We start from the raw sequence: 12,986 nt of genomic DNA, 5'->3' as shown, positions 1-12,986 counted from the left end.
GTTATGAATGATGCGTAATGTCATGAATATTGTTGTTATAGTAATGATCATACATCCTTTCTGTTAGGTGCTAAGTGTGATTTCGATAAAGAAGCAAGTCTTTAAGTTTTACAAATGTATCATTTGTTGTTAGTGAGTCCTGGGGGCCTGATCCCACACTAGAATGTAATGTACCATTTCCCGAAGCTTTTTCTCCTTTTTCATGTTAGAGAAAGGTCTCTTTACTTTTGATTGGCAGAAAGGTTTCTTTTCATCGTAAAGTGATCTCACTCGCAACCTGGACCGAAATGACTCTTCTTGCGGAGCGAATTGACGATGAACCAAATTTTGACTCAAAACCACTTTATTGATTGACATCGAGATAACGTTTGATGTCATTCCCACGATGAAGTTGCATCGTTGACAATCGGTAATTGCTCTGAGTTATTAGTTTGGTAAGTCTATAATCAAACACCTTCATTAAACTCAATTTGGATATATCAACAAAGTTGAAATGGTAAATTGGCCACCGTAATGATTACAAAAGCTGACGTTTCGAGCGTTAGCCCTTCGTCGGAGCGAATAGAGGAATTGTGGGTTGTGTGTGCTTTTAAAGGCAGAAAATGGAGCTACGTTATTGGTGGGAGCATGGCAACGAGAAAAACATGAATAAATTAGTGGAATGAAAAGCGTTCGTTGAACGATCGTTCATTCTCAAGCCTTTCATTCATAAGTTACGTTTAGTATTTCGTGCATTTCTACCAAGTCCAAGAATGAAAGAGAATTCTTAAGGTGTACGAGGTACCAGTACAAACGTAACAATCCAATAAAAGAGAATCCTAGAAATGCACGAAATACTAAACGTAACTTATGAATGAAAGGCTTGAGAATGAACGATCGTTCAACGAACGCTTTTCATTCCACTAATTTATTCATGTTTTTCTCGTTGCCATGCTCCCACCAATAACGTAGCTCCATTTTCTGCCTTTAAAAGCACACACAACCCACAATTCCTCTATTCGCTCCGACGAAGGGCTAACGCTCGAAACGTCAGCTTTTGTAATCATTACGGTCGCCAATTTACCATTTCAACTTTGTTGATATATCCAAATTATTTCGTTACTCCCACCGACGCAGCCCCAAACAGTTTCTTTCGAAACTATCAGCCTTTAATTAAACTCAATTGCTGGTTCTAAAATCCAACTTTGATGATAACCGTTGCCACTGTGAGAAGCTTAGAATTCGGTAACCCAATTTGAAATATACTTTATATGCTTTTTAGTCTGCATTTACCAGTCTTACATTTGATAAGCGACGTAGAGCACATAATAGTTAAATTTTAGGAGAAAGGATTCAGTTAAAAGTATGAAAATGATTATCAAAATAAATGGTTGAAAATTATCTCCGCTCGGGTTTTTGGAGCTTGGGCCAATCCAGTACAGTTTTGTCATTTAAGAAAAACTCAAGACCTTCCTTTTTAACTAAATTCATTAAGAGTGACTCTTTATCATATTTTAATTTTAGCCTCTAGTTTCTTGGCATATTTTAAGCTTTTTATTTTCTAAGTTTTTTAGAGTAAATTTTATGGTTCTAGGATTAATTTTGTGAAGCGCCTCGAACAAGCAATGGATGTGTGCGCTATATAAATGAAATATTATCATTATCATTATTATCATTATTACTTTTATTATTATTATTGCTATTATTATCATTATATAGTCAAGCAGAAAAACTAGGTTTCATAACGTACAGTAAGGACAGAGATCTTTATATGCAAAATCATTTGACGATATCCTCAAGGATCTAATGAAGATCCTCCAAGGATCCTATTAAGATCCTTGCAAAGATCCCATTAAGTCTTTTCCAGCCGGCAAAAAACCTTATAATTTGGCCATACAAAACTTAAGCTTACTTTGTTTGTCGTTATATAAAGTATCCCTTACAATATTTGCGGTTTTGAGACACCGTGGGTTCAGACTTTGCGGTCACGTGACCTAGATCACCCGCTCGTGTTTGGATGCGTTCAAATCGATTCATTTTCTCGCGTTTATAAGTGTTTTTCGAGCCATTTTCTCTCTACAGAAGCCCTCAGGACAGCATCATTAAGCTGGAATGTGGGTAGAGGCAAGCCTCTGAAAGAAAACAGAGGTGAGAGGTGGTTTCATGTAGACTGGACCGCCAGAATGCTTTCATGCAAGCTTGGCGAGTTCACAAGTGAAGTCGTGTCTCTGGCCCATCTGTGGATGGCTACCAGGACTTACCAAGGCTTTTTGGGCCAGTTTTGAGTGGCAAAAGTCTCGACCGATGTGATATTTTGCTGTTAGGACTGGGTGGCCCGACACGATTCAAATAATTTGTTTAAATGGAAATGTGAGGTGTTGCCTTCTCGAGTTGTGGTGGAATTTCCCAGAACTCTTTTCGGTCATAAACGAGGCAAAGGTTGTGTTTGCGACACTAGCTTTCGTCAAAAGGAGGAACAAGGGCTAGCGGATAAAGTGAGAAGGCATCTTTCAGCCAAACAGCAAGATCTGGCCCTGAGGCGTGTTTTGAATGCAAACTTTTGATTTCTTGAGCAAGTTTTGATCTTAAAAGATCGACACTTTTTCAGTGTTGCTCTTGGAGCAGAATGCTGGATGTTTGGAGTTTGTTGTTATATGAACGGTTCACTGCAATGGAAATCGGGAATCATTGTGGGTTTTTAAGGCTGCAATAGGTGTCACATCAAACAGCCTTGCAATGTACACACTTTCATAATGTTGTCTGTTGTCTCTTAATCTCAACAAGAAACAAATAACAACAGTAGTGGGTCCTTTTAGACCCCATGTATGCTTAGGTTGCTGGAAAAGGGTTGTCTTTTGTACGGATCCTTGAAGATCCTCAGGAACAATGCAAGGATCTTTTAAATATCTTAAAATGATCCTTTCAAGGACCTTAATAAGATCTTTGAGAGGATCCCCAAAAATCTGATGTCCTTTTCAAGCCCGTGTTAAGTACAAAAATATTGACAAGAAATAAAAGCATATGAGAAATATTACAGCATGTTGTAAATAGAACGTGATATAATGATAGAAACTAAGTGGCTGACAAGAATCTGGACGTTCCAGCCGTTTTTTAGCATTCAGGTTATTTAGGGAAAATTTGCTAAGCAAAAAGCACCCAGTGGAAACATTTCACTTCCCGGCAAAGTTTTGGTGTTTTCTTTATTATTACTTGTGTAACATGGCACCAAAACAATTAAGGGAAGATAAAAATAAAGGCCAAAAGGAGGTTTAATTACCTATTAAAGGACATTACCTGAAAATTTCTTAAGAGCGGCCGTCCGTAAATATCGCCCGGAGGTGTGCAATATGAAAAAATCGAAAATCCTCCAACTTTGCCAGAATATAGGTCTGGATGAACTCTTTCTAGAAAAAATACTTTGAGTTCAATTGCATTTTTATTTTTCGCGAACGGCGGCAAAATCGGTTTTGTGGCTCTCACGTCAGCTTCACGAGGTTTAGACAACCATTATTTAAACGTCGTTTGAAAATAAACAAAACAGTAAATGTGACCAAATATTTTCCTAATGGAAATAACACGTATTTAAAAACAGTCTGAAGTGTTCTGTGTTCGATTCCGTTGCAATCTAAATTTTTGGGGAGTTTTTGGTTTTTTCCAATATTTCACTCATTTTGGCGGACAAAAAAATGGCAAAATTGAGAGGGTAAAATCGCACCTTGGTACATGGCATGGGGTTATATCAAGCTAATCCAGCGAAAGAACAAGGCTTCTTCTTTAAATAACTCCAATAAAGTTTTTGGGCTACTCAAACTACGAAATTTTAGGACCCCAAACAAAAGTGACTCAGGGGTCAAAACGCGCCATTCCTTGTCGCGCAATTGGAGGTGAAAAATCAACAATGCGCACGTGGAAAAGACAACAGACCGCTTTGGGAGCGAAATATCGTTACCAATCTGAATAAAAAGTTAACTTTGACCAATATTTGTCGTTTCCGCTGCTCAGGTTGACTGAGATTTAAAATTTTAGCGGTTATTTTCGAAACAAAGCAAACCAATATGTAACATCGTCCAGTTCGAAGTGGTCGAGGACAGATACAAACCGTGAAATAAATATTTTTGCCATATTTACACTTTGATTTCAGTATTTTTTTATAAATTTGTACCTACCGTGCATCAGCGCCAAATATTGTTTGTGTATTCGCTGCCGTGAACTGCCCTTCGCTGTCTCAAAATGTTCAAGTAAGGATTGAGTGACAGGCAGACCCACAAGTCCTGGGCCACAATATTGCAAGAGCAAGCGTCTTTACCAGAAACAAGGCAGCCATAAAACTTCAGGTGGCTCTTCATATTTCTTCTGCATGTTTCTATCGCCTCACATAAAGCATTTGTCGGGTTAGAACCACTGCATCCACAAGGCCCTCCAACAAGTTCAAAGTAGCCACAGATTGCCATTACATATACACAACTATGCAAAAGCGCACCGTGGTACAGATTATCGACGCAGAAGTACTCTGATTGTGTGTTACGCGTGAAGACGTTCATTTTATCTATGTATATCGAAATTGTCAAAGTGATCGTATCGGTTATTACGTGTTAAGCGCTTGATGTTTTGTCCTGATTCCCAGACACTTGGCACGACAATATCTATCTGCGTAAATCTTCTCCCATCTAATAATGTGGAAAACTTACAGCTTCAAATGTAGAACAACGTTACAAGTAAAAACACAATAACATGACAAGTATACAATGTGTTCCTACACCAATCAAGGTGTAAAAAATTGCCATTGATTAGATAAGCTTTGAAAGCTTATCTAATGAAGCCTGAAAAACATTGTCATCAGATTGGTGAATGAAAAAGAGGAGGGGGTAAATTCAGCGGGAAAAAATCCCCCACAAGCATTCAAGTATAATTTAAGGTTCCCAAACAAATAGTAATGAATATGAAGGAAGAGTGCTCGTGTCTCTAATAAAGACGCGTGCCCTTGCCGCCTGTCACGCAATCCTTACAGAACATTTAGATCAGCGGAGGGCAGTTAACAGCTGCAGCTTTTGAAGCGAATACACAATCCATGTTCCTGCACTAATCAAGATGTTAAAAAATTACAGACCACTGATTAGATAAGCCTTGGAAGGTTATTTGATGAAGCCTGTAAAATGTCAACAGGTCAGTGAATGAAAAAGAGGAGGAGGGTGAACAAAGGGAAAAATTCCCCAATAGTATTCAAGCACAATTCAACGTTCAAAACGGTAAAAAACTGAATATAGAGGAAGAGAGCCAGCGTCTTTAGTTTTTAGTAAATTATTTTATTGTTCTAATGTATGGGCAAATACATCGAAATGTAATATTAACAAACTGCAGGCTGTGCAAAACTTTGCCTGCCGCATTGTGAGCGGAGCGCGTAAGTACGATCATATTACGCCCATTCGTAAGGAGCTTAACTGGCTATCTGTGGCAAACCAGCTATATTATCGAAAGTGCTACAATGGCCTTCAAATGTATGACGGGCCACGCCCCTAAATACATGTCCTCAAAATTCTTAAAGCGAGCAGAGGTGAGCGGTCGTAATACAAGAAACTCACAATTGTTGAATATTCTACTTTTTAAAACCGCTAGCGGCCAAAGAACTTTTAATTATAGAATAGTCAACTTATGGAATTCTTTAGATCACTCTCTTAAATTGTGCGATTCAGTCACTGTCTTCAAAGATCGCCTGAAAACCAAGCTACCCAAAGAAATGTAATTTTCTATTTATATATTTTTATAATTTTTAGAACCTTCTTGTTATGAGTCTTGGGTTCGTATTTTAGTCATTGTTGTTCTTATTTGTGATTAGTAACTCTTCTATATTGTCTTTGAAAAGCCTCCTTTGGGGAAAGTCAATAAAGTATGTATTTATGTATGTATTTATGTATATATTTATGTATGTATGCATGTATGTATGTATGTATGTATGTATGTATGTATGTATGTATGAATGAATGTATGTATGTATGTATGTATGTATGTTAGTTAACCTGAACAGCAGAAACGACAAATGTTGATCAAAGTTAACTTTTTATTCAGATTGGTAACGATATTTCACTCCCAAAGCGGCCTGTTGTCTTTTCCACGTGTGCATTGTTGATTTTTCACCTCCAATTGCGTGACAAGGAATGGCGCGTTTTGACCCCTGAGTCACTTTTGTTTGGGGTCCTAAAATTTTGTACTTTGAGTAGCCCAAAAATTTTAGTGGAGTTATTTGCCCCACGCTGAGGCTAGTCAGTAGCGACGCCAGGCTAGTCAGTAGATGAGTCGCTGGCGCGAATATGCCCCTGACTCCCCTCCACATGAGGCATTTGTAATCGGGCATTGTTTAGCATCATCCAATCAGCGTGGGGCAAACAGCGTGACGGTTGCTCTTTGGCACACGAAATCGGGGCTGCAGATGCTTATCGCTTCGAAAGCTGCATTTCTCGAAAACTTTTTGGCGGTTAGCGCTTGGATTTTGAATGGATCTTCGATTGAGTGCGACGAGAAGAAGCGTCAACTTTTCAGTTTATCTGGTTTTCGATTTGGAAGCCGAGAGATTCTTATTTCTGGGTGAAAATCGGCTTCGCGCTAGAGCGGTCGAAAATGAGCTTTCCACCCTTGTCTCCTTATAACGTATAGTAACAGTCGACGCAAAACCCACAAAATCGCTCAAATTCGCCATTTAGAACCACAGAAACGACAATAAACAGCAATTGAGGTAGGTTTACATTTATTTTGAGCTTTAACTCAGACATTTCATGATATAAGTTTACGATAATAAGACTCTTCAATATTCTCCCATACATTCCTTTATATTTCGAATAAACAACCAGACTCGTCGCTTGTCTGGGCTCCCTGTGACACTACATCTTCTTAAAGCGACGCAGTGGACGCTATGGAACGCTGTATTAGCGCCATCAGATGTTGGATGATTAAAGACAAGCTTAAAGTAAATGACAGTAAGACAGAATTTATACTAATTGGAACGAGACAACAGCTCGCTAAAGTTGACATCAAGGGGTTGGTCGTTGGTGACGCTATTATCAGTCCTGTGACTGCCGTGAAAAACCTTGGATCGTGGTTTGATGAAAACATAAACATGGGCTGTCATATAAACAAGATGTGTAAGACCTTTTCATTTCACCTGTATAACATCAGACGCATCAGAATGTATTTATCTAAAGACTCCACACGAACACTCGTTCATGCAGTATCACCGCACATATTGATTATTGCAATGGTTTGCTGTATGGTCTACCAGCCCCACACCTCAACAAGTTGCAACGTATTCAGAACAGCGCTGCCCGACTTGTTTGTTCCCTTCCTCTTTTTTGTCATATTACTCCTACTTTGTTTTCCTTGCATTGGTTACCTATCCGTTTCAGACTTGAATTTAAATTACTTATTCTAACGTTCAAGGCTAGCCACGGGCTGGCACCTCAGTCTCGGATCTAATCAACGTTAAGCAACAATTCGGACGTATGATGTTAGGATCTCAGTCTGAACTACAGTTATTGCCATTACCTACAATTATTGCCAATGCCCAGGACCATTACTAAGATAACTTAGGTGATAGATTATTTATGGCGTCTGCTCCTAAACTTTGGAACAGATTGCCATCAAATATAAGAGCAGTAAATGATCTTAACTGTTTTAAAACACTTCTTAAAACAAATCTCTTTAGACAGGCATTTTCATGTTTGCTTTTATAGTTCGTTTTCATATTTTTTATGTCAGTCAAATTGTATATCCTTAGCCTTTCATACTTCGTTTTCATATTTTATTCTGTTTAGTCTTATTGTATAGCGCATTAGATCATATCCACGTGTATTTTGCGCTCTATAAGTAATAAATTATTATTATTATTACTTGTACTGACTGAGTGAACAAGTATGTTTGTGCTTGTCAGCCTGGATTAAAAAAGGACTCCATTGTGAAACAAGAAGCTAAAGAAGACTGTGATTTGTTTATGATTGTGACCTGGACGGTATTCCTTCTGAAGTTTTTCTCACCACATCCATCTATTTCTGGTAACCCCATGATGCAATGGATAAACAAGTGTTCAGATAAATAACCAAATGAATCACTGAATAGTAATATTAGAATTGTCCTGCTTCACCAAATGTTTAGAAACATGATTACCTTATAATAAAATTAATTTAACCTTGGTTAAGATTTATTTCCTCTGATCTAAATTTTTGGAAGCACATTCAAATACGAATTGTTGCAATATGCCATTGCATATTTAATTAGCCCATAATCGTTTAGATAGTTTATTCCCAGTACTCACCATTCTATTGTTCACACTTAATTAGTTGTAGATTGCGCCAAAAAATTGTTATTCATAGCGTGTGCGACTTGTATTTAAAAAAGCCGTTAGGACGTGAAATAAAACCTTGCTCTCTCTAAAACGAAACGGTTGTGCGGTCATTATATATTTCTTCATGCAGGTAACTAAAAAAAACCACATGAGGAAACACAAATAATTTGTAGAAGGCAGACCACCTGGCCAATCTGAGGTTAGAGAAGGGGATGAACTACAGATTTGCAGCAGGCCATGCAACCATGCAAACTATAGGACCACACTGCTTAATAATAATAATAATAATAATAAATAGATGCTTATAGGGCGCATTTCTAATCTCAATGCACCTAACAACAGATTATTAAGACATAGAGAATAAGTAATTAATTAACAGTAATGTTCTTAAAAAAAAATGTCTTAAGCCTAGTTTTGAATGTTTCTACTGTTTCCGCTCTTTTAATATATTCGGGAATTGAGTTCCATAGTTTCGGTGCAGATACTGAAAAAGCGCGTCCACCATAAGAATTGGATTTAATAGGTGGGATGCATAACTGTGAGCGAGTTGATGATCTCAGTGTTTTTGATGGGTGGTATTCTTGTATAATAGGTTCTAAATAACTAGTAGATTGCTCATTTAAGATCTTATAAGTTATAAGTAATATCTTAAAATTAACTCTTGCTTCGACTGGCAGCCAATGTAGATTGTTTAAAATAGGTGTGATATGGTCAGTGTTTCGTGTTCCGGTTATCATACGAGCAGCGATATTCTGGATCCTCTGTAATTTGTCCCTTTGATACTTTGGTATCCCATATAGAATGCTATTACGATAGTCTAGTCTAGAAATTACAAGGGAGTTGACTAGCATCTTCAACGCATCATTGGGAAGGTATCGACGGATACGTCCAATGGATCTCATAGCAAAAATGGCTTTTTAGCATGTTTCATTGATATGGTCGTTAAAAGATAGATTATCCATTACAATGCCTAGATTCGTAGCTTTTCCTTTGATTCCTTTTTCACTATTTGCTAATGTTACGGTCTCCAACAATGACGGTTGCTTCTTGAACCGGGAGGTGAAATGCAGAATTTCAGTTTTATCTGGATTGCTCTTCACCATGTTCTGAGTGTACCATGCAAAAACATCATTTACACATGCTTGAAGAATATTTACAGACTCGGCAGAATGCTCAGGATCTTTAATAGGGATGTAGATTTGGGTATCGTCAGCGTAGAACATACAATTTAAGTCACGAGTAAGTATAACATCTTGAAGAGGTGCCAGGTAGAGAGTAAAGAGTAAGGGGCCAAGTATCGAGCCCTGAGGTACTCCGTATTCTAAGCATCGCGGTGAGGATGTAGAATCACTAATAGTCACTTGCTGGAAGCGATCAAGTAGGTACGAGGAGAACCATTGAAGAACAGTTCCAATTACTTACTACTGTGAAACTAAGAAAGCCACAAACAATTTGATTTGACTCACACAGGACTGTTGTGCATTGTTCAACTCAAAATTCAGGAGTGAGCGAACTCTTTACTGCTGCTGTTTAGTTATCTTGAATTGCAAGGACATTACATAAGTACATGTATTTCACAGTTTCTGAGTGTCGCACTAGCAGTGTTGACAAAATACTTTTGTTCCCTGAGAATAACAAAAAGTAGTCCTTTGCAAAAGTTTATCAGCATTCTGATTTTTTTCCGAAGATGAAAAGCTACACAAACACGATTTCATAGTCATGTGTAATACGTAAAACCCAATTCATAGAAATAAACAGGATATTGGTTTTCTTCGAAACCATGGTATATCACAGTTTCGGCAGGAAAAGCGTTGCATAACGGCTTAAAGGCATTGCATGACAAAGGCAAAAGATTTGAACTTCCAGCGAAATACGAACAAGGATAAACTGGCTGGAAGAGTACTGCTCGAAGACACCTTACAACAATAAATATAGCCTTGCAAGAGATATTTTCATTCTGCAACAAAAGCTTAACTAAGAAGCTATGTGCTGAAATTTGTATTATGAACTTCTGCGTCACCAGTAAGGCGCTTTTAAAGCTCTAGCTCCCTCATTTCCTTACTAGCCACTTTTAAATGTTTTCCTCAAAAGCGATGGCCTTTTCCTCGGTTGCACGTGGCTCTGTTTCTTTGTCGCACGGAGCGCGATATATCCAGTATTAGGACTGGCATCTGCAAATGAACAATAAACAACAGTTTACGGGAGAAAGTGCAGGTCAAAATTATCAGTTTCTACTCTAAAGTCTCTTCGAAATCCTCCGGGAGGCCGCGGAGACTGTTTTTCCACACCGAGATCTTACTTAAAGCATTGGAAGTTGGGGCTCTTCTTCTATTTGAGTTGTTAGTGGCTAGCCCATTGGTGTTGTCTCTGCTTGGTCCATCCTGGTTTTCCACGTCTGCTGATATCTCCAGGTGATAGAGGTTTGCAATTGGATGGTTTGTGCATTCCGTGTTTGTTCGGATGTTCGCGGCTCGAACCAGCCCATCTGCTCCTTCGATTAGACTGTCTATGACAGCTAACTTCCAAGTTAAACGATGAGTGTCATCATGGACCAGTACAACCTCTCCCTTCTTGATAGACTGGTTGTTAGTTCCAGTTGTGCTATGAAATTCGTGGAGTGAAGTAAGATACTCATGCCTCCACCTGTTCCAAAAGCGTTGGAGGATGAGTCCTTGCATTTTTGCTCGGCGTCTCATGTCAGAGCCATTGCCAAGCATATGGCCAGGGTCCGTCAGATCTTCACTCGTAATACCATAATCAAAGGGTAGGGAGGTAATCCTTCTTCCATAGAGTAGATGAGAGGGAGTCAATGGTTCCTCGTCACCTATGTGGCTTGAGACGTAGGTGATTGGTCGGTCATTCAGAGTTGCTTTTATTTCTACAACAGGGGTCTGCAGTTCGACAAAAGTAACCGATGCTCTACCAAGTGTCTTCCTGACAGCTTTCTTTGTCAATCCAATCAGCCGTTCCCAGAATCCACCCTACCAGGGAGCACGCTTGGGGATAAACTTGCAGTCAATTCCTAGTCTCCCCAAGGCTTCTTTCAATAAGGGAGATTGGAACAGTTCTTGAAGGGTTTCTGCAGAGGCTAATTAAGTGGATGCATTATCTGAAATCATGACCACTGGTAAGGATTTACGGATTGAGAATCTGCGGAACGCTTGAATGAAGCTGCTCTCTGTTAAGTCTGTGACAACTTCCAAATGAATGGCTCTTGTAACAGCACAGGTGAATAGACAAATGTAGTTCTTGGTTTCACCGTTGTCGGGTTTCACGTAAAGGGGTCCTGTAAAATCTACTCCCGTTACTGCAAAGGGGGGTGCTTCTTGAACTCTTATCTTGGGTAGAGGAGCAGGATCTGGGGCTCTATAGGCTGTCCCCTCGAGCTTTCGGCATGTAACACAGTGTTTGAGTTGTTTTCTTACATGCTGACAAATGCATGTAATCCAAAAGGTCTGACGAAGTGCAGTTACAGTGGCATTGACTCCAGAATGTAGCTGTTTGACATGAACATCATGGATAATTTACTTTGAGAGTGGATGTCTTGGTGGAAGGAGGGGGGGAGTTTTGCTGAGTCATCTAGTGGAACATTGTGTATCCTCCCCGCGCAATGAAGAAGGCCATTGGAGTCAAGAAATAAACGAAGTTGTACCAGGGGAAGGCGAGATAGGGAGTGAGAAATCGAATTGGCTATTTCATCGGGGTAGATCAGTGTTTGGCAGGTTTTAATACATTCTTGGAGGGCAAGGTGTCGTTCTTTGGCAGATAGAGGTCCTACGTGTCTCGGTTCATGTTTGCGTAGGTGGTTTAGAAATTGTAAGACAGACTGTAACACCCACTAGTTTGGGTAGAGTACTGTATCTGGAGATGTCAATTATACGGTGAATCCCAGTCTGCTCTTCTAGAAGTTGTGTTGGGATAGAGTCACCACAGGGGGTTTCTTCCTCGAGTGGCTGGGAGAGACTCAGGTGAAGGACTAGAGAGGGTTTCCATTGTGGCCATTGGGGCTCGGCCAGGAGCCATTGTAGACCATGCTTCCACAAGCTGGAGCTCTGAAGTTGTTCTGCACTGATTCCACGAGTGAGTAAATCAGCAGGGTTGTCAGCTGTTGGGCAGTGGTTTCAGTATGGTACAGGGAACACTCCTTGGATCTCCTCTGTGCAGTTTGCCACAAACTGTTTTAATGGTTTGCTGCTTGACAGCCAATGAAGAACTATTTCACTGTCAGACCATAGCTTGACCTTCAGACTAGGCTACCTGGACTTGATTGTGTGAGAAACAAAGCTCGCTAATCTTGCGCCGGTCAATGTAGCCATGAGTTCTAGCTGTGGCAAGGTCAACTTCTTTAAGGGGGCGACTATCGATTTATATAATGAGCCGTGACTAAGAAGCATTGATTACCACTGGTGGTCGATATAGGAGACAGCTCCATAGGCCTTAGGACTGGCATCTGCAGACACATGTAAGTGGGCTGTGGTGGATTGCATCTCGGAACTTGGAAAGAAGCATCGGGGTAGGGGGATCGTAGTCGCTGCCTCAATACTTTGAGCTACTTTATGCCATTGACTGGTCAGTTCAGGTGGAAGTGGCTCATCCTACTCCAGCTATTGCTGCCACAATTCTTGGATCAGAAGTTTGGCTCTTATGGTGACTCGAGACAGGAGCCCATGGGGATCAT

At 39.7% G+C, this 12,986-nt stretch overlaps 1 protein-coding gene and 1 pseudogene across 2 annotated transcripts in view; both read right to left on the bottom strand.

The window, feature by feature from the left end:
- The window catches only part of LOC148721943 (uncharacterized), a 547,091-nt pseudogene that overhangs the window by 340,425 nt on the left and 193,680 nt on the right, over positions 1-12,986 (bottom strand). The gene's annotated exons all lie outside the window — the stretch shown is intronic.
- The window catches only part of LOC111333298 (uncharacterized), a 99,878-nt gene that overhangs the window by 24,525 nt on the left and 62,367 nt on the right, over positions 1-12,986 (bottom strand). The window lies entirely within an intron of this gene.

This window comes from Stylophora pistillata, chromosome 10 (assembly GCF_964205215.1).
Source record: "Stylophora pistillata chromosome 10, jaStyPist1.2, whole genome shotgun sequence".
NCBI lineage: Eukaryota > Metazoa > Cnidaria > Anthozoa > Scleractinia > Pocilloporidae > Stylophora > Stylophora pistillata.
The sequence above is the reverse complement of the archived record's forward strand: the minus strand, read 5'-3'. Positions and strand labels throughout refer to the sequence as shown.